Source organism: Bos indicus, chromosome 14, assembly GCF_029378745.1.
Source record: "Bos indicus isolate NIAB-ARS_2022 breed Sahiwal x Tharparkar chromosome 14, NIAB-ARS_B.indTharparkar_mat_pri_1.0, whole genome shotgun sequence".
NCBI classification, from domain to species: domain Eukaryota; kingdom Metazoa; phylum Chordata; class Mammalia; order Artiodactyla; family Bovidae; genus Bos; species Bos indicus.
In genome coordinates, this window is record NC_091773.1 from 9356837 (window position 1) to 9379122 (window position 22286).

General features: G+C 43.0%; 1 long non-coding RNA gene across 1 annotated transcript; it reads left to right on the top strand.

Annotated features, from left to right (window-relative positions):
* Positions 1–1820: 1820 nt before the first annotated feature.
* Positions 1821–17609, top strand: LOC109568325 (uncharacterized). Its single transcript, XR_002182231.2, has 3 exons — positions 1821–16953; positions 17281–17353; positions 17457–17609. It is a non-coding gene; the product is annotated as an uncharacterized lncRNA (long non-coding RNA).
* The last annotated feature ends 4677 nt before the right edge of the window (positions 17610–22286 follow it).

Below are 22286 nucleotides of genomic sequence, written 5' to 3' on the forward strand. Positions count from 1 at the left end.
TTAGAACCTGGAAATCACAAGTTAAAAGCAATTTACTTAATGTGCATTTAATTCCAGCCTTTTCTCCTCTTTTACTTCAGAATGAAGCAGAAAACAGTTCTTAGAATTGAGGCTTTTGCCAGTGAGTTCTCAATAAGATTTCAGCATGCCTTCCTGAGAATATGCCTTTCCAGGAACATGCCTTCATAGATGACTGCCTTACCGAGTGAGGGAAGTGGGGGCAGAGGGCATGGCTGGCCCAGAAAACAAATACATGGAAAAAAGTCAGTATCTTTAGAAGACAGGCTATGGTAGGAGAGAAAACTGGTAGTGCTGGGGCCATGAAATTGTGAAAGCTTTGTGGCCTTTTCAGGCAGCATGGAATCCTTGGTTGTTTTTAATTTGGCTGGGGATGTGTTCTACAGATAAATGATACAGAGTTGTTATGAAGGGTGAATTGCAACAGAATGAAAAGACGGGAAATAAGATGGTCTGGATGGAGTGGAGGGGACACATTCTGTAAAACAATTACATTACCTTTTTTTATGTGTATGGGCTTCCCTGGTAGCTCAGCTGGTAAAGAATCCACCTGCAATGCGGGAGACCCCAGTTCAGTCCTTGGGTCAGGAAGATCCCCTGGAGACGGGATAGGCTACCCACTCCAATTATCATGGGCTTCCCTGGTGGCTTAGATGGTTAAGAATCTGCCTGCAATGTGGGACACCTGGGTTCGATCCCTGGGTTGGGAAGATCCCCTGGAGATCTTTTTTTATGTGTATTGTGAGAATACTGAAAGATCTACTCTTTTAGCAAATTGCAAGTATACAGCACAATATTGGAGAAGGCAGTGGCACCCCACTCCAGTGCTCTTGCCTGGAAAATCCCATGGACGGAGGAGCCTGGTAGGCTGTAGTCCATGGGGTCGCTAAGAGTCGGACATGACTGAGCGACTTCACTTTCACTTTTCACTTTCCTGCACTGGAGAAGGAAATGGCAACCCACTCCAGTGTTCTTGCCTGGAGAATCCCAGGGACGGGGGAGCCTGGTGGGCTGCCATCTATGGGATCGCACAGAGTCGGACACGACTGAAGTGACTTAGCAGCAGCAGCAGCAGCAACACAGTATTATTAGTTATGATACTAGGATATATTAACATGTTGTGCACTGGAGTCCCAGAACTTACTCATCCTAAAACTATGTGAGGTGTATACATGTTAGTTCACTTGATTGTGATCATTTTATAAAGTATAAGCATGTGAATGTGCTAACACATACAATTTTTATTTGTCAAGTACACCTTGATAAAGCTGGAAAAGAAGGTTATTGAGAAGCATGTTTAGAGACTTCCATGGTGGTCCAGTGGCTAAAACTCCAAGTTCCCAGTGCAGAGGGCCTTAGCTTGGTCCCTGGTCAGGGAACTCGATCCCCCATGCCACAACTAAGACCAGGCACAACCAAATAAATGAATGAATAAATATCTGAAAAAGGCATGGCTAGCAGGATTTTATCACTGATGAGGTGACTGCTGCTGCTAAGTCGCTTCAGTCGTGTCCGACTCTGTGCGACCCCATAGACGGCAGCCCACCGGGCTCCCCCGTCCCTGGGATTCTCCAGGCAAGAACACTGGAGTGGGTTGCCATTTCCTTCTCCAATGCATGAAAGTGAAAAGCGAAAGTGAAGTCACTCAGTCGTGTCCGACTCTTAGTGACCCCATGGACTGCAGCCCTCCAGGCTCTTCCGTCCATGGGATTTTCCAGGCAAGAGTACTGGAGTGGGGTGCCATTGCCTTCTCCAGATGAGATGACTAGCTCTTACTTATTAAGGAATTACCTGTGCCCTGGCCTCGAGTGCCTTCCATATGCTAACTTGTCATCCTTAGAACAATCCTATAAAATAGCCACTATTATAATCCCCACTTACAGATGTGGAAAAAGAGTTTCAGGAAAGTGAAATAAATTGTCTGTGGATTTACAGCGGCAAAGTGGAGTAGCTGTGACTCAAATCCATAGTGTTGTGCATGCATGCTCAGTCCCCTCAGTCGTGTCTGACTCTTTGTGACCCCATGGACTGCAGCCCACCAGACTCCTCTGTCCATGGAATTCTCCAGACAAGGATACTGGAGTGGGTTGCCGTACCCTCCTCCAGGGGATCTCCCAACCCAGGGATCGAACCCGAATCTCCTGCATCTTCTGTGTTCGCAGGCAGATTCTTTACCCACTGAGCTACCTGGGAAGCTCTATAAACTGGGTCCAAAGCTTCTTATTTGGCTGCTTCTGCTCTTTTGTCCCCTACAGTAGTAGATGTGGGGGGGAAGGAGAGAGAGGGGTGAGAAGGATTCCCAGATTCCCAGTGTGGGACAGAAGGTCTACTGGTAGACCCAGTTCTAGATTACTGGGGCGATCACGTGCCATTCTATACTTTTCTAAACATTCTATGTGTTCTATCCCAGTTGAGAACTACAGTATAACCAGTATTAACATACAAAGGCCCTGGACATTCCTGCCCACACCCAGGGTGAGGTCCCCTGCCATCAGTTATCTCCAGCCCCTACTTCACACCCTGTGGGCAGTTCCTCTGCTTCCCTCCACGCCCACCAATTTCAGCTGATTTCTAGAGATCAGTAATCTGCCCAATCACTCCTGCCTCTGAGGTTTTGTTCCTGGAAGACTCTTGGCCTCTGAACTAGAGTTTTCCTTCCTGTGTTTGTTCTTTACTCTCTGCCTGTGCTGACGTGGATCTCCCAGGTGTGTATCTGGCCACACTGTTTCACTGGTGGACTTTGGAAGCTGAAGGCTGTTCCAGTCACTATTTGCTGCTGTTGTTCAGTTGCTGAGTTGTGTCTGACTCTTTGTGACCCCATGGACTGTAGCACGCCAGTCTCCTCTGTCCTCCACTATCTCCTGGTGTTTGCTCAAATTCACGTCCATTGAGTCGGTGATCCTATCTAACCATCTCATCCTCTGTCGCCCCCTTCCCCTTTTGCCTTCAATCTTTCCCAGCATCAGGGTCTTTTCCAAGGAGTTGGCTCTTTGCATACGTGGCCAAATTATTGGAGCTCCAGCTTCAGCATCAGTCCTTCCAATGAATATTCAGGGTTGATTTCCTTTAGGATTGACTGGTTTGATCTCTTTGCAGTCCAAGGGACTCTCAAGACTCAATCATTTTTTTTTTTAGCCGTTAAAGAGAGGGCTGTAGTTCAGTGATGCCATCAATAGGACATTTAATTTTATGTGCCCCCCTGCTTTTTAAAAAAAATCTTTTGACTTCTCTACTCCCAGGCATTTCTCACTGGACACGTCTCTCCCCAGGCTGCTTCCTGCCTCACTGATATTCCCATTATCCACAAATTCGTATTTACTTTCATTCATGCATCCGTGAGTTCATTCTCACATTTGACCAGTGTGCCGGGTGCAGTTTCAAGTGCTTAGGATACATCAGTGAATAAATGACTCTGGAATTATTTTACTTTAGGAGCTTGTATTCCAGGAAGATGGAAACAAAATGAACAATAAAGATAATAAGTGCTCAGTTGTTCACTTGTGTCCAACCCTTTGTGACCCATGGCATGTGGAATCTTAGCTCCCCAGCCAGGGATTCAGTGTGCATTTCCTACATTGGAAGGCAAAGTCTTAACCACTGGACCACAAGGGAAATCCCAGGTATATAATATTTAAAAAAGAACAAGGATGTCATGGTAGCTGGAAAAGAGAGAGCAAACAAAACCAGGGAAATAACAGAGGCCCAGAACATGGAGGGCCTTGTAGAGGCTGCTACAAGAAATTAGGAGGAACTCTAGGGACTTGCCTGGTGGTTCAGCAGTGAAGACTCTGCACTTCCAATGCAGGGATGTGGTTTCAATCCCTGGCTAGGAAACTAACATTCCACATGTCATGGAAGTGAAATGAAAGTCACTCAGTTGTATCCAACTCTTTGCGACCCCATGGACAATACAGTCCATGGGATTCTCCAGGCCAGAATACTGGAGTGGGTAGCCTTTGCTTTCTCCAGGGTATCTTCCCAACCCAGGTATCGAACCCAGGTCTCCCGCATTGCAGGCGGATTCCTTACCAGCTGAGCCACAAGGGAAACCCAAGATTACTGGATTGAGTAGCCTATCCCTTCTCCAGCAGATCTTCCCAACTAGGAATCAAACTGGGATCTCCTACTTTGCAGGCAGATTCTTTACCAATGAGCATGTCATTCAGTTCAGTTCAGTTCAGTCGCTTGTCAGGTCTGACTGCGACCCCATGAACTGCAGCACGTCAGGCCTCTCTGTCCATCACCAACTCCTGGAGTTTACTCAGACTCATGTCCATTGAGTCGGTGATGCCTTCCAACTATCTTATCCTCTGTCATTCCCTTCTTCTCCCACCTTCAATCTTTCCCAGCATCAGGGTCTTTTCAAATGAATCAGTTCTTCTCATTAGGTGGGCAAAGTATTGGAGTTTCAGCCTCAACATCAATCCTTCCAATGAATATTCATGGCTGATTTCCTTTAGGATGGACTGGTTGGATCTCCTTGCAGTCCAAGGGACTCTCAAGAGTCTTCTCCAACACCACAGTTCAAAAGCATCAATTCTTTGGCACTCAGCTTTCTTTATGGTCCAGCTCTCACATCCATACATGACCACTGGAAAAACCATAGCTTTGACTAGACGGACCTTTCTTGGCAAAGTTATTTCTCTGCTTTTTAATATGCTGTCTAGGTTGGTCATAGCTTTTCTTCCAAGGAGCAAGTGTCTTTTAATTTCATGGCTGAAGTCACCATCTGCAGTGATTTTGGAGCCCAGAAAAATAAAGTCTAACACTGTTTCCACTCTTTCCCCACCTATTTGCCACAAAGTGATAGGACCAGATGCCATGATCTTCGTTTTCTGAATGTTGAGCTTTAAGCCAACTTTTTCACTCTTCTCTTTCACTTTCATCAAGAGGCTCTTTAGGTCTTCTTCACTTTCTGCCATAAGGGTGGTGTCATCTGCATATCTGAGGTTATTGATATTTCTCCAGGCCATCTTGATTCCAGCTTGTACTTCATCCAGCCCAGCATTTCTCATGATGTACTCTGAATATAAGTTAAATAAGCAGGGTGACAATATACAGCCTGGACGTACTCCTTTCCCAATTTGGAAGCAGTCTGTTTTTCCATGTCCAGTTCTAACTGTTGCTTCCTGACCTGCATACAGATTTCTCAAGAGGCGGGTCAGGTGGTCTGGTATTCCCATCTCTTTCAGAATTTTCCACAGTTTGTGGTGATCCACACAGTCAAAGGCTTTGACATAATCAATAAATCAGAAATATATGTTTTTCTGGAATTCTTTTGCTTTTTCGATCATCCAGCGGATGTTGGCAATTTGATCTCTGGTTCCTCTGCCTTTTCTAAAACCAGCTTGTACATCTGGAAGTTCATGGTTCATGTACTGTTGAAGCCTGGTTTGGAAAATTTTGAGCATTATGCTAGAATTTACTAGCATGTGAGGTGAGTGCACGGAAAAGGCAATGGCACCCCACTCCAGTACTCTTGCCTGGAAAATCCCATGGATGGAGGAGCCTGGTAGGCTGCAGTCCGTGGGGTCGCTAAGAGTCGGGCATGACTGAGCGACTTTACTTTCACTTTTCACTTTCATGCATTGGAGAAGGAAATGGCAACCCACTCCAGTGTTCTTGCCTGGAGAATCCCAGGGACAGAGGAGCCTAGCGGGCTGCTGTCTATGGGGTCACACAGAGTCGGACACGACTAAAGTGACTTAGCAATAGCAGAGGTGAGTGCAATTGTGCGGTAGTTTGAGCATTCTTTGGCTTTGCCTTTCTTTGGGATTGGAATGAAAATTGACCTTTTCCACTACTGTGGCCACTGCTGGGTTTTTCAGATTTGCTTGTATATTGAATGCCACACTTTCAGAGCATGATCTTTTAGGATTTGAAATAGCTCAACTGGAATTCCATCACCTCCACTAGGCTTTGTTTGTAATGATGCTTCGTAAGGCCCACTTGACTTTGCATTCCAGGATATCTGACTCTAGGTGAGTGATCACACCATCATGATTATCTGGGTCATGAAGATCTTTTTTGTATAGTTCTTCTGTGTATTCTTGCCACCTGTTCTTAATAGCTTCTGCTTCTGTTAGGTCTCTACCATTTCTGTCCTTTATCGAGCCCATCTTTGCATGAAATGTTCCCTTGGTATCTCTAATTTTCTTGAAGAGATCTCTAGTCTTTCCCAATCTATTGTTTTCCTCTATTTCTTTGCACTGATCACTGATTTTGAACAGAGTTGAGATTTAATACCTTAATATTTAAAAACATCTTTCTGGATCTTGAGAACAGACTGTAGGGAGACAAGTATAGCAGACGATGAGTTAGGAGGCTACTATTGCCATCTGGGTCTAAAACATATGATGCTCTTTCTAATCTCATGGCCTCCTGTGGGTAACAAGTAAAGAGAGAGGCCAGATCAAATGTATTCTCTCCAATGCTTCTGGAGCTGGGGTAGAAGTGAAATTCTCAGTGTCAACCAATGGACCTAGATGGGAGAGTTGGCTGGTAGGTGTTCAGTGTGTATTCCTGTCTAAGAATGGAAGATGCTGAGCACTCCTCTTTTATTTCCAGGTTGCCTACATGTTGGTTTTGATGCCATATTGGTGCCTAGCCCAGGCTTCCCAGGTGGTGCTAATGGTAAAGAACATGCCTGCCAGTGTAAGAGACGTAAGAGACTCAGGTGGGATTCCTGGGTTGGGAAGATCCCCTGGAGAAGGGAACGGCAACCCACTCCAGTATTCTTGCCTGGAGAATCTCTTAAACAGAAGCACCTGTGGGCTACGGTCCATAGGGTCACAAAGAGTCAGACTTGACTGAAGCAGCTTAGCATGCATGTATGGCGCCTAGCCCACCTCCCATTAGGTCCTCCTTGTTATTACTGTTGCCCCTGCTAACCAACCACAAGCACATGTCAGTCACCAAGTCCTGACTGTATGATAGATAATCATAGTCTCAGAAGATAAGATTGCCCCAGAGAAATGCCCACCGGACACTGGTAGATGGCCACTCCTTCTTGTGCTAGACCAAGCAGCATAAACCTGCAACGTTTTCCCTCTTAAAAAATGATCATGTGTATGTATCTTATTTGACTCCAGTAAGAAAGTGACTTGTATTACCTGTTTGCCAAAACAATGGTATCAATGATTATATTATCAAAGGGTGGAAGGTGAAGGGCAGAAAAAAAATAAGAATATTGGGACTCAAAATTCCTACACAAAATGACCACCATAAGGTGAGTTTTGAAGCGCTCTTAAGCCAGCATTGTAGGGGTATTTCTTGAAATATAATGCCTTTCTACAAGCTATTCGATTGCTTTAGATTTCTGTATAAAATGTAATGCTTCATAAGATGTTTTGCAATTTTTAAATGGGTCTTAAAGTAAAGACATATGGCTATACAGAATGCAGCTAGGCAGTGAAATGGTAAGTGTAAAAAAATGTAGAATTAGCTCAAAAGTCTCTGAAGCTTTGCAAGAATCTGATGTAATGAACCAAAATGACCTTCATTTTCTATCATTTCCCCCATGAAGCTAGTGCTTCAGATCTATGTGTAAATGTTACATGGGCTCTGTCATTAGGTAGATATTTGCTCATAGATGATAAAAAAGGTATATTTTCCTCCCAAATTTACTTTGATTCAGTTGCAACCATGGTCAATGAGGAACAGTCCTTGGAGATGGGTGTTGTCAAGCGCTCTTAGGAATCTGACATCTTATTATATGGAAAAAATTGCTAACAGTCTTGTAAGTACAGATTCAAAAGGGAAAATATGAAAGGCCATTTCTTAGCCTAAAGCATTTGTTAGTAAAACTCACAAACTCTTAGGGCTTAGAAAGTTTCATACTCCATTTTCTAGTTTTCTCCAGTATTAGTTTTCAAGACGTCTTTCAGACGTTTAGCTCATACACACAAATACTGAAGCGCAAAGCATGCAAGTTTGTCATCCACTATTCCCCATGCCTATGATGGTGTGTCCACTCTGATTTTATCACGTGGAAGTGGCCTTGTATTCCACATAAAGATACAATGCAGCAATAACTCCATGTTTTCTCTTTGCTCCCTTGTGTCAGTAATCAATTTTATGAAAGGCAGTGGTCAGACCTAGTTTTTTCCTTCTTCCTTAATGTGTCCAAAATAGTGCTTATGTTGATGCTTTCGAATTGTGGTACTGGAGAAGACTCTTGAGAGTCCCTTGGATTGCAAGGAGATCAAACCAGTCAATCCTAAAGGAAATCAACCCTGAATATTCATTGGAAGGACTGATGCTGAAGCTAAAGCTCCAAAACTTCGGCTACCTGATCAAAGAGCTGACTCATTGGAAAAGATCCTGATGCTGGGAAAGATTGAGGGCAGGAGGAGAAGAGGATGAGAGAGGATGATCACTGACTCAATGGACATGCGTTTGAGCAATCACTGGGAGATAGTGAAGGACAGGGAAGCCTGGCGTGCTTCAGTCCATGGGGTCACAAAGAGTCAGACACAACTTATCAACTGGACAACAGCAAATTTAACCTGAACTTTTTCACCTATATCTTGGGCATCAAAGAAGACCACAGTCTGCCTTTGGTATCCACAGTTTCATCATCTGTGGATTAAAACACGTGACAATGGTCCCAGAAACTGCACACTTTTAAATGTCATCTGTAATCTGTGAACAGGTACAGAAATAGGAGAATAGGAAGACTCAGCATAGAAGTGGAGCTGCTAGTTCTCTGCTTTTTTTAATGTGAAAAGGACATCAGCTTGATCTCAAACTATACTAACTCTATGATGCAGATTTGTATGGGCATGTCTGAAGGCCATTTGAATGGACCCATGAGCCTTGTATTGTCAAAACAGACCAGAGGTCTCTTAGGGCTGACATCATTCTAAGCAAAGACAGTTTGAACAAAGGATTTTGCCTGGAATAAATGGTTCATAAAGAAGTTCAAGGTCATTCTGAACAGTGCCCATGTCTGCCACTCACCCTGTCTATGGCCTCACTACCACACTCTCACCCGACCCTAGGGGGAAGGGAATGGAGGATAAAATGTGAAAGTTGTTTCAGCCCAAACATCATGAAATGTGGACTTGGTGGCTGCCGTGACAGAACTGCACAGGAGCTGGGCATTTTCACATCACATGTTACTCTCAAGCATGGTGCAGACTCAGCCACCTGGGACCTGCTGAATTAGCTTTCCTCTTAGATGGAAGAGTGGTCCCCCATGCCACTCTTTAGTGGGTGTTAGCAGAACCACAGAGGACCTGGGGCAGCTTCATGATGGTTTCATGACCAGCAGCAACAGGACACATCAGAGGAGGAGAGGAGGAAGGTAATGGGTCCTCATAGCAACACAGAGGATGCATCTGCAAACATCTGAGACTTCTTAAGTGATGCGCAGGAGTACTGGGTGGGGAGGAATTTGAAACAGATGGGAGTCTCAGAAGAGTTTGTGGAGCAGAAATATTCTACTAGTGTTAGGACTACCATGACTTAATCACTGTGTTAGTGTGGGCTGGGAAAATCTTGGTACATTTTAATTGGGAAGCATTTTAATTGGCATGGTTCAGTTTCCCTAAGGTCCAGCTGGGACAACCACTAGCAATGACTGTAAATGATTCACAAAGATTGGGAGAAGTGCAAAGTGATCGAAAGAAGCAATTGAAAGTCCATTCTCACAAAAGGAGAGCCAGGACAGTGTGGCCTAATATGGATCCATCAGCATGTCATGCTGGGAAACAAACAAACAAACTGAATATCTCACCAGAAATCAATGTCTAAGCAGCCATAAAAGCACAAGGTTTGGGGTGAAAAACAGCAGGCCTTTGTAGAGAATCGATATCATCAAAGTACTCTATTTTCTTTCTGTGACAGAGTGATAGAGAAATTGAAACTCAGTGTATTTTGATTTAGCTAAGGCTTTGATTTTTCTTGATGAGAATTTCTCTTCAACAAGGAGGACCATTCTAACAGATATTTTTAGAAGCCCTAGTGCATATGCTAGGTAACAGGTATATATTCTGGTAACCAGTCACCACTCTTGTGGCGGCAGAGAGCTACATGGGCAGGTAACTAAAAATCAAGGTAAACAGGCTTTAATTCAATTATGTGCGAAGTACGATAGTAGCACAAATCTATTTTTTAACCTTTGATTTTATATTGGGATATAGCCGATTAACAATGTTTGATAGTTTCAGGTGGACAGCAAAGGGATTCAGCCTTACATTCTCCCCCAAACTTGCCCCCCAAGCAGGCTGCTATGTAACACTGAGTTCTCCGTACAGTAGCACAAATCTAGGTTTCTAGAACTTTCTGAGATGGTCTAGGAAAGTGCCTTCAAATAAGGAAAAGTTTGAATAATTGTTAGCAGTTTGATCAGAGAGCAAGAGATAAGGACTTGAAAGTTAGGAGAGAAAGTAAGCAAGTTAAATTTGGTAAACCAGGCAGTCTATTGACTAGTAAAAAGAATTGCCCACAAATAGCTTCTCAACCCAAACTTGTTAAAACTGACCCATGAAGTAGACAATGAAAAAGAATCCAAGTGTCTCTGTGAACTTGGGACCAAATATGTTAGCCCTGAATGTATTATTTATCTGGACAAAAAGAACATTGCTTTGTAATGTTAACCTTATAAGAAATAGGACTATCAAATGTAAGAATCTTTAGTAAAAAGCAGGAATGTCAGAACATCTAAGGAACTGCTTTGATCAGTTTCCCTTCATGTTTATCCCTCTTCCATTTCCAAAGCAGAATATCAGTATCACCACAATGTTTAAGACTTGAGCTTGGGTCCAGTCTACATAGGTGACATCTCTTGACAGCATTAAGCATGAGTCAGGTATCAAAGGATGCTGAGAAGACTGGTGGCTAAGATCCAAATCTGATAACAAAGAAAAACACGAAGAGAGAAAAGCACTAAGTTGCCAGCAGAATTGGGGGCCTGGACATCTCTTTCAGGCTTAGTAAGAAGTGGCTCATACAACACGGTAAATTAACTATAAAAAAGAAGAAAAGTAAGAGGTTGCTCAACCAGACCTGCCACACCTGCCATCGTCTTTGCCACGCCCACCACTTTCCCACTTTATAAATAAAAATGGGGGCAAGAGGAAGGAGCCCTCAGCATCTTTAAGAAGGCAATGTTAAAGGTGAATCAAGCTTTGCTTTGAAAGGACTGGAATGTTTGCACCCCACCCCTTCTCCCTGCTCCTAGTGGTACAGGGCTCCAGAGGATCTTCATAGAAGCAGAGATGTTGGCAAGAGAGGAAGAGCCTGGCATCTTTTGCCCTGGTTGGCTGCTTAAACAGTGGGCCTATTGATCTGGCCTGAGTCTATGAGACCAGATGAAAGATAGCAGGAAAGAACTTCTAGGCTTGGTGATGCAGGGTTGGTGATACAGCTGACTTATCCTCCTACTGTTTGGCTTTGAAAAATGTGTAAGTTTCCTTTGCACAGAGCCAGACTACCACTGCCCCATCTGATGCTTCATCAGGTAGGCAGGAGGATGCCAACAGTAAGAGGCCTCAAGCTGTCCACTGGGGTTGAGAACTGAGGAGGAGGGGTATGGGCAGTGTTGGGAGAAAAGAAAACTCACCTTTCTATCCAACCAAGTGGGGACTGTCACTTCAACAATTGCATGGAATTTCAATGGGGGCTTTGGGTGGAGCCAGCTATTCCTAAAATGTATTCCGAAGTCACCGTTAATGAGGTGCTTTCAACAGCAGCTGTGTCAACTGGAAAAAAGAGCACAACCAAAAGTTGAGAGTTGTTTCACTCGACGGACAAAACTGCAAACTTCGGCCCGGGACACAATGTCTCAGAGAGCGCTGAGGGACTGCTTCTAAGAGGAGCCTGCATATGTAGGAGCTTTTGCAACAAAGATGGGGGAGTCAGAGCATCAGAAGATTACTGTTAGTTAAAAGGAAACCAGATATCTCAGGTTAATGAATTTAGTACTTTTCTAGGTAAGGGAATAAGAAAGAGTCTGGGCTCACTGGAATCATTCCTTTGATTGTACCTTCGCTCTCTAGAGCCAGTATCCTGCTTTTCTCCATCCTGAGTCCCCTCAGGGTACACAGTTTGGGGCAGCCACAATACCTTGATGGCTGAAACGTCCTTTGTTTGGGGCTTCCCTCATAGCTCACTTGATAAAGAATCCACCTGCAACGCAGGAGACCCCGGTTCAATTCCCGGGTTGGGAAGATCCACTGGAGAAGGGATAGGCTACCCACTCCAGTATTCTTGGGCTTCCCTGGTGGCTCAGCTGATAAAGAATCCACCGAAACATCCTTTGTTTACTGATCTGGCAGCAACATTCTCATTAACAACTATAACTCATGTATTAGATGTGTATGCTCCATATTTGTAAAGTACCTCTGATTTTCACAACAGCCCTTCATGGGACTTCAGTCATGCATTTTCCAGATGGGGAACCAGGCTGAAAAGTAGTCAGAAATGTGACCACTTCACACCGATAACAAAAGAATCAAGCTAGGATCTAAATCCTGGTCAAGGCTCTCTGACTTCAAAGCCCATGTTTTTCTTGTAAGCTTCTGATTGACTGTGTGAAGTAAGCAATGTTTTATCTGCATTTAACGGATGAAGGAATGGAGGCTAATAAAACGATGAGAGTTGGGAATGGCGAGGACTAAGGCTTGAGAAACTTTACTAAGCCAAATTCCCAGAATGTCTCATCTCTCCTGCCTATCCAAGTCATGCCAAGAACAATTTTATTCTTTCCAATTAATATCGAACTGGGTGCTAAATAAATGCTCAATATTGACTCAGTGACTCACTGACTGGCTGTACTACCAAGGGAGAATGAGAATTCTTTTCTGGAGGCTTATGGAAAAGAACAGATGAGGATCTTTCTGGTTTACTGTTTGATTTGGGAGATGACAAAATGATCTCTTGTGTCCCTTCTTCAGCCCCCAGACTTGATGATTCAGAACCATTTCAGGGAAGCATGATTCCTTTTTAGCCGATTTCTTTAATTAGCATTTCTGCAAGCCTTCTGTGTATCACCCCCAAATTATGACTTTTTACCAGGGAGCTTCAGACTACAAAGTTCCTTCAGAAACTTTATAGATTTTTTTAAATTAAATCTTTACAGAATTTTTTTGGGGGTTCACACACATAAAAACAAGCAGTGAAATACCATTTGTCTTCTCTTTTTCATTTTTACCAAGCACTAAAATGGAAAGAAAAATATTTTATGAACGTAATAAGCTTTCCTGGGGCTCTTGCTAAGGGATTTATTTATCTATTGCTTCAGAGAAAAAGCACATTCCTTCTAATATATTTGACTGCTCATTCCAAAGCCAGATCTGGGGCTTTTATTTTACCTTCACCAAGAACTTGAGAGAAATGTACATTTCATGAATCTCTGTGTCTCCTGGCTGCTAGGAATCTCTTCTCCCCAGGCAAAGAGGTAGCAGACATTTTCCTCTGCCTGGTGTCCAGATGGATAGGAACCACAGTCTGGCGCTTTGACTCAGAGTGACTATGTTCATTCTCAGGACCATGGAATTAGAGGCTCCTTGCTGAATCCTGGATGCCAGATTCAGAGGTAAAAGCCTTTGAGACATACTTTAGGAGCTTTTGGAGAGAGGCTACCCAATTCTGTTTTTCTAATTCAAGTCCAAGACTTTACCACTCAACCTGTTTTCTGCCAGATCTGGAGTCCCACGTGGTGTTAAGTTTCCTGTGGCTGCCATCACAAGTTACCACGGGCTGCATGATTTAAAACAACAGAAATATATTCCATCATGGTTCTGGAGGCCAGAACTCCAGAATCAAGGGGTCAGCAGGCCAGCATCCCTCCAAAGCCTCTACGGAAAAGTCCCTCCTTGCTTCTTCCAGCTTCTTTGGTCCCCGGTGTTCCTTCCTCGGGACAGCATCCCTCTAATGTCTTTTTCTGTCTTCACATGGCCTCCTCTTCCCCTCGGTGTCCTCTCCCCCGCTGTCTCTTCTAAGGACGCTTGCTGTTGGATTTAGGACCTGCCTGGGTAGCCTAGGAAGAGCTCATCTCAAGGTTCTTTTTAATTATTTATCTATTTTTGGCTGTTCTGGGTCTTCATTGCTGCGTGAGCTTTCTCTAGTTGCGGCGAGTGAGGGACTGTTCTCTAGCTGCGGCGCTCAGGCTTCTCATTGCGGTGGCTTCTCTTGTTGCAGAGCACGGGCTTTAGGGCCACAGGCTTCAGTAGTTGTGGCTCCTGGGCTATAGAACGCGGGCTCAATAGTTGTGACCCACAGGCTTAGTTGCTCCGAGGCATGTGGGGTCTTCCGGGACCAGGGATTGGACTGAACCTATGGGATCCACCAGGGATCTCCTGCGTTGGCAGGCAGATTCTTCACCACTGAGCCAGTAGGGAAGCCCTCAAGATTCTTAATGTAATTACATCTATAAAGACCCTTTTCCCAAATAAAGTCACATTTGTAGTCACCAGGGCAAGGACATATCAGTTTTGGGGCCACCATTCAGCCCACAGTTTTAAATGAAAAAGATAAATATAAGAGTCAGATTAGATAAAGTCTCCAGGGAAACAAGATTAGAATTGTGTACTGATCAGGGAAGAAACTTGGATTCTTCTCAGGAAGTCACCTGTTATCTGGTCTTGAATCTTCATCTTAGAGATGATCCTGTCTTTGGAGATCAGGCTTCGGGTGAGGATTTGGCCTGAAAATCTTGATCCAGTAGTAAACCCTCCAGGTATTTTCTTCTCTTCAGTGATTTGAGGTTATCATGTTTCCTGGAGGATCAAAGCAACACATCTGTAAGTTAGAAACTTAGTTTTAAATCTTCTTAACTGTGGGGTTTGTGGCTTTGGACCTAAGAACATTCACTGGCTGGTAAAATAATATTCTTTAGGTAAATTATGCATGATGTTGTAATACTGCTCAAAAGAGACTGCTTCTGCATTCCTGTAGCTAATATGTTGCCAAAATGTCACTTAAACTGCATTCCTAAAGAAATGCATGAGATTATTTCATCATTAATAAGACAAACTGTATGAAGCATGCATATGAAAATTAAATTATAGAAAGAGTATATGGAACAATATTTGGGACTAGAATTCAGAAAATAAAATTTATACAACCCGTGGACTTCCCTGGTGGCACAGTGAACAGGAATCTCCCTGCCAATGCAGAGGACAGGGCATGGTTTCAATCCCTGGTCCAGGAAGATTCCACATGCGGAGCGCAACTCAACCCCTGTAACACAACTACCAAAGCCCTTGCTCTGCAATGAGAGAGGCCATTGTAACAAGAAGCCCAGGCACCGCAACGAAGACCCTGTGCAGCCAAAAATAAATGATTTTTTTAAAAAGCCTAAAATGAAGAAAATGACCCTAAATATTTGACAAGATGATGTTCTATCCCTTCCCCAGTGAATCGGAACATAGCTAAGCTCCCGCTGTGCCTGACGAGGACGGGGTACTTTACATGGAACAGAAGGTGGGTGGGGCTTTCTGAGAAATGGAAGGGTAACCAGAGTTTCTGGGAAGCTTGTGCAGGGCAACCACACACTCAGACGGAGAGCTCTGTATTTACTAAATAACTCTTGTGGTGACAGGAGGCAAGAGGTGATGAGAATTTAAGTCCGAAACAATGAGGAAGCATTTCAGTTTGGCAGCATTTCATTACTTTGAGTCGAATTCTTTGACCTCTCTGGCTTACCAGCATACTCAGGTCACAAAGCTGTTAATTCTGTTATTTCAGGTACCCATACCACCCTGACCAGCTGGCACTAAATTAATTTAAAAAAAGAAAATAGGCATATTTCTGATAATAGCAACCCACTCTGTTTGTTTCTCCCTTTCTCATTCCTCTCCTGATTTTTTTCCTTTCCTCTTTCTTTCCTTTCTTTCTTTCTGTCTGTCTCTCTTTCAACGTTTAGAAGTACTTTCTGATCCATTATTTCAATTCACCTTCAATAAACTCAGGTCAGTAGGGCAGATATTATTATTCCCAGACTGGCCAAGAGAGACTGGACTTCTGTCCAAAGTCTCAGAGATGACTGTGGCAGTCTGCACAAGGACCAGGTGATCTAACTTTTGGCTGCTATTGAAAGTAGTAAAACGTAATGGGAAAACACAAACAAACCAAAGCAAATCGAAAACTGGGAGCCAAGAAACAGAGATTCTAGTTCTGGTTGAGGTACTAACTTGCTGTGTGACCCTGGGCAGGTCACAGCACCTCTCTGAGACTGCTATTTTGCATCTGCATTTTGAAAGAGCTGCAGCAGATAGACTGTTTCTTCTCTCTTGGTATAACCTCAACTAGGGGTTGAGGAGAGACTCAGCCTTTCTCTGTATTCTTTTCCCTTGTCTCACAGTACGCCTGAGATCCTGACCTTTCTGCAGGGCTCTAGAGATGCCTTCCTGGGTGGGTTTGATGGCAGCTGAACCCTGGGTTCCTGGTCACTCGTCCAGCAGCTGGCCTGTGCTTGTACCATTTTTTGCAACCTGGTGATTTTTCCTCTTAAATTTAGGCTTGGCATTTCTCACATGTGAAGTTTGAACTCCACAGGGTATTATTTTTAGACCGATCATTTCAGGAGAAGGCAAAAACCCTGCTCTCTTTGCGTGGATTTCATGAGTCCACAGGAGTATGGAAACAAAAAGCCCTAAAAGATAATTCCACTCTTGAGTGATTTAATAGTTTCTTGGCTCAGCAGGTACCTTATTTTGGTAAATTGGGAGGAAAAATTCCTTTTTTTTTGATAACAAAATTAATAATTCTTTCTTACAAAAAATCAGATCAGATCAGTCGCTCAGTCGTGTCCGACTCTTTGCGACCCCATGAATTGCAGCACGCCAGGCCTCCCTGTCCAACACCAACTCCTGGAGTTCACTGCGACTCACGTCCATCAAGAAAAATAGGAAATACAGAAAAGCACAAGGAACAAAATGGAAAAATATGTAACACCACCTTCTGGAGATAACCAGACTTGAGTCATTGGTATGTATCCTTTCTTCCTTTTTGATGTATGTGCACATATGTATTACTCTTTGAGAAAACTGAAGACATGCTATATATATTATTTTATAATACTTTTGTTTTAAAATTATATCAACTTTTTAAAATTACTGCATAATATTTAGTACATGGATAAATTGAATAAATTCAGTACATACTTTAATGCTCAAAGACATTATTTTTGAAGAATGGCAAACATTAATAGCAAACATTAATATCTAAAAATATTTTCTACTCTCTCCCAATGACCATATGCAGAGACTATACTTTTGAATTCAACAAATCCTGTGTCTTATTCTTCCCTTTTAGGTCTATGGAAACTTATATTTCCCAGTTCCCCTTGGGATTAGATGAGGCCATGGAGCTAGTTCTGGACAGAAATGTGAGTGAAAGTGAAGTTTGTTACCTCTAAATGATATATACAGGAAAAAAAAAAAAAAAGCACACCTTTAAGATTTTCCCATCTTTGTTTTCTTGCCATGAAGACCATGGAGACCTTGTTTTGGGATGGTGAAGATGCAAGAGGAAGCATCCTCGATCCCTGAGTCACAGCACAGAGGGATTACTTGGGGAGATACCCAACCTATAGATGATCCTGGATGAAAGAGAAATAAACTAATAGGGGTTAATCTTCCAGATCTTGGATTGTTTGTTTCTAAGCAAAGGGCTAGTCTACCCTCACTGACATCAATCCTATGTAGAAATGATCTAAGATGATTCTTCTCTGACGTTCTTTCTTCTCTGATGTTCTTAAGGTAGAGCAATTTACCGATTATCATTCAGTGCTTTAACTGAGAATCTTATGTGTACACAGAGTATCAGCACTTAAAGTGACATAAAATGGAAAGAGACATAATCCTACTCCCCTACACATAGTCAAATGAGGATGGCATAGATTGCAAAAATTAAAACTATGAAAGTACTCTAGTTGAGGGTGTACAATGTCTTAACAGAATCACAGAAAATAGGATAACTTTGGGGAAGGGTCCCAAGAATTTCAAACCTTGGTTTGGAGGTGACCAGGCGTACGTGCTGGGGGAAGATCTTTTTAGGCAGAGGGACAGGTGTAAGTCCCAGGGATGCCTGTGAAATGGCATGACATGTTTAGAAACCCAATATGCCCATCAAGAGGGGGCAGAGGACAATGAAATATTATGTTATATTATTTATATGTTATATAATATATCATAATTACATAGGCTACTCACTCTAGTATTCTTGGGCTTCCCTTGTGGCTCAGCTGGTAAAGAATCTGCCTGCAATTTGAGAGACCTGGGTTTGATTCCTGGTTTGAGAAGATCCCCTGGAGAAGGGAAAGGCTGCCCACTCTAGTATTCTGGCGGAGAATTCCATGGACTGTGTAATGTAGTCCATGGAGTTACAAAGAGTCGAACATGACTGAGTGACTTTCACTTTCATTATTTGTATTAAATATAAATTATTTTTTATACTATGAATAGTATATTATTTCCAATAATAGGAAGCTCTCTATTTTTCAAGATTTGATAATCCTATTGTCAGATGGGTCTAATCGGTAGAAAAATCTTTCTTCTACGAATGAAAATGTTCTATGTTCTAATTTTTCATGACTTGGTCCTCATTTTCTCTCTGGAAATGTGGAAATGAAAACTAAACTCTTTTTGTTTGACAGTTCTTCAAGAACGTAAGACACTTCTTGTGTCTTCCTGAATTCTTTATTGTTTCTTTTCTTTTTCAAATGTGAGTGCCAATCTTTTTTTTGAAGGCAATGTGAAAAATCTTGCACAAAATCTAGTGTGCAGCAGTTACTCAATGCATGTTTGATGGATGAGTGTGCAGATCAATTCAGAGGTTGCCAGCAGCCTTTCTGCTCAGGAAAAAATTATGATGGTAAATAATTTACAATACTTATTTGTTAGCATTTATCAAACACCTAAATTTTGGCCAGGCAACTTACCAAGTTCTCTATCAGTGCACTTGATCTTCACAACAACTCTATGATGTGGCTACTAATATGGTAATTTAGAGATGAGGGTTAAGAGGTTTAAGGGATGAAGTGCCTTTCTCAGCCACATAGAGAAGAAGTGGTGAGTCAGGATTCAAACTCATGCCTGTTCATCTTCAGAGCCTGATTTTACTGCTTTCAAAGTGTTTTAGACTCTCATCTGACTCCTTTGCCAACGCTGTCAAGTGGGAGTTTCTCCTTGTCTTAGGGCATCTCACCTCATTTTACACGGGCGTGTAGAGAGTCAGAGGACCTAAGACACCAGCTCAAGGTCACACAGCCTGCTCGGTGTGGCACAAGGGTTTGTCTGCTTTCAAAATTCAGGACCGCGTGACCCTTCCACGTTAGCCTGTGGAGAGGATGATTTCGGTTCGGTGCAGTCGCTTAGTTGTGTACAACTGTTTGCAACTCTGTGGACTGCAGCGTGCCAGGCTTCCCTGTCCATCACCAACTCCCGGAGCTTGCTCAGACTCATGTCCATTGAGCCGGTGATGCCATCCAACCATCTCATCCTCTGTCGTCCCCTTCTCCTCCTGCCCTCAATCTTTCTCAGCATCAGGGTCTTTTCCAATGAGTCAGCTCTTCGCATCAGGTGGCCAAAGTATTGGAGTTTCAGCTTCAGTATCAGTCCTTCCAAAGAGTATTTAGGACTGATTTCCTTTAGGATTGGCTTGTTTGATCTCCTTGCAGCCCAAGAGACTCTCAATACTCTTCTCCAACACCATAGTTCAAAAGCATCTAATCTTGGACACTCAGCTTTCTTTATGGTACAATTCTCACATCCATACATGAATACTGGAAAAACCAAAGCTTTGACTAGAAGGACCTTTGTTGTCAAAGTAACGTCTCTGCTTTTAAATATGTTGTCTAGGTTAGTCATAGCTTTTCTTCCAAGGAGCAAGTAAGTGTCTTAATTTCGTGGTGGCAGTCAGCATCTACAGAGATTTTGGAGCCCAAGAAAATAAAATCTCTCACTGTTTCCATTGTTTCCCCATTTATTTGCCATGAAGTGATGGGATGCAATGATCTTAGTTTTTTGAATGATGAATTTTTAGCCAGCTTTTTGGTAGCTCAGCTGGTAAAGAATCAGTCTGCAATGCAGGAGACCCCAGTTTGATCCCTGGGTTGGGAAGATCCCCTGGAGAAGGGAACAGCTACCCACTCCAGTATTCTGGCCTGGAGAATTCAAAGGACTGTATAGTCCATGGGGTCACAAAGAGTTGGACATGACTGAGCCACTTTCACTTTCACCAATGAGACTAAGAGAATGATTTAGGTATAGTGATATTGTCAGAATTTTTCTGATAAAGAGACAGAACTCCAATTCAACCTGTGCCTTACCAACTTCTCTCCCCTTTTATTATTGCACTCAGATCAATCTCCAGTGAATGAATTTTTTAAAAAATGGAGTGTAGCTGCTTAACGTCATTTAAATGGCTTGCCAATATCTGTAGTGATGGTTGGGCTGAGGGCCACTTTTCCCGATTGCTTTTATTTATTTTTTTTTTTTAAATTTTATTTTATTTTTAAACTTTACAATATTGTATTGGTTTTGCCAAATATCGAAATGAATCTGCCACAGGTATACATGTGTTCCCCATCCTGAACGCTCCTCCTTCCTCCCTCCCCATACCATCCCTCTGGGTCATCCCAGTGCACCAGCCCCAAGCATCCAGTATCATGCATCGAACATCTCCACGTGGCCCCTGTCATGTGAAGGCAGAAGCATTTCTCCCTAATTGGATGAGATGAAGCGCAGCAGAAAGCACCCCTAAATGTTAGGTGGGAGACTTGAGATTCAGTCCTTGAATGGTTTTCGTTGGGACCTGTGACCTTTCCACTTCTGGCTTTGGTTTTTTCATCTATAAAGTGAAATAGTAGGAAATTCAGTAGTGGGATTGCATTATTGGAGTGACCATATTTTTCCTACTCTACATGTGACACAGACTGTGCTAAACTCTTTATATGTAGCCTCCATGATAGCTCGAGGGAATGGTTATCATTCCTAACTCCATTTTATAGACGAAACATGTGGGGATTGGAGTGCGTGTGAAGTCGCTTCAGTAATGTCCGACTCTGTGTGACCCTATGATCTGTATCCCACCAGGCTCCTCTGTGCATGGGATTCCGCAGGCAAGAATACTGGAGTGGGTTGCCATTTCCTACTCCAGGGGATTTTCCCGATCCAGGGATCAAACCTGCATATCTTACGTCTCCTGCATTTGCAGACTGATTGTTTACCACTAGCACCACCTGGGAAGCCTGAGGACTGAAGTAGCTAAATATTAATAATTCTCCCAAAGCCATGTAGGTAGTTGTCTGGATGAAATGCATCATGTTTTCAGTGGTCCCGTTGAGTTGTGGTTGAAGTAGACATGGCAGGCGAGATTCCAACTGCTGAGGTTCCAGCCTCCACACTCAGTCAAGTCCAATAACCTCCTTAAGCCTCAGTCCTTCACCTGGAAAATGGGGTCAGTAAAAACCCCAATAAAAACCCTATGAGGGTTGCTTTTCCAATTAAAGGAGGAAATAGAGGCCCAATTCTTAAGTACCATGCTTAACACACATTAAGTAACCAAAGGGGCTTCCCAGGCGGTGCAGTAGTATAGAATCCACCTGTCAGAGCAGGAGACACATGTTCAATTCCTGGGTGGGGAAGATCCCCTGGAGAAGAAAATGGCAACTCACTCCAGTATAGTTGGCTGGAAAATCCCATGGACAGAGAAGCCTAGTGGGCTACAGTCCATGGGCTCTCACAGAGTCGGACATGACTGAGCAAATGAGCATGCACGCAAGTAGTCAAAAACATTAGCTGATATAATTAAAGTGTTCTAGAGCAGTGGTTATGTGGTTACTAACTCTTCTTTGTTTTGTCATGAATCTAATAACAGATGTCCAGAGGAAAATAGAGATCTGAAAAAACAGCCTTATATAACCATTATGGATTCCAGTATAGCTGCAGGTAACCAAGGGTTAATAAATCCAAAGATAATATTTCCTGGGAAAGAATCTCTCAGAGGAGAGATTTTAGAATGGATGCTTCTCTAAATGTTTCTCTTCCTTCCTTGAAGGCAATGGCTTAAAACAAAAACAAAATCCAGGAAAAATGGAAGCACAACAAATAGCACTCATTTCATCCCTCAGGGGCCAGAAGTCTCCTTTGCTGCCTGGAGCTCAGTGAAATTCTCCGGTGCTTGTGTGCTGACATGTTCAGCAGACATTCCTGCCTCTTCCGCCTCAGCTCCTTCAGCATAATTATCCCTGTATTTATTTCTTCCCCATAAAAATGCACACAGCCTGTCAGTGTCGAGCAAGCCATGCCGTACTTTGC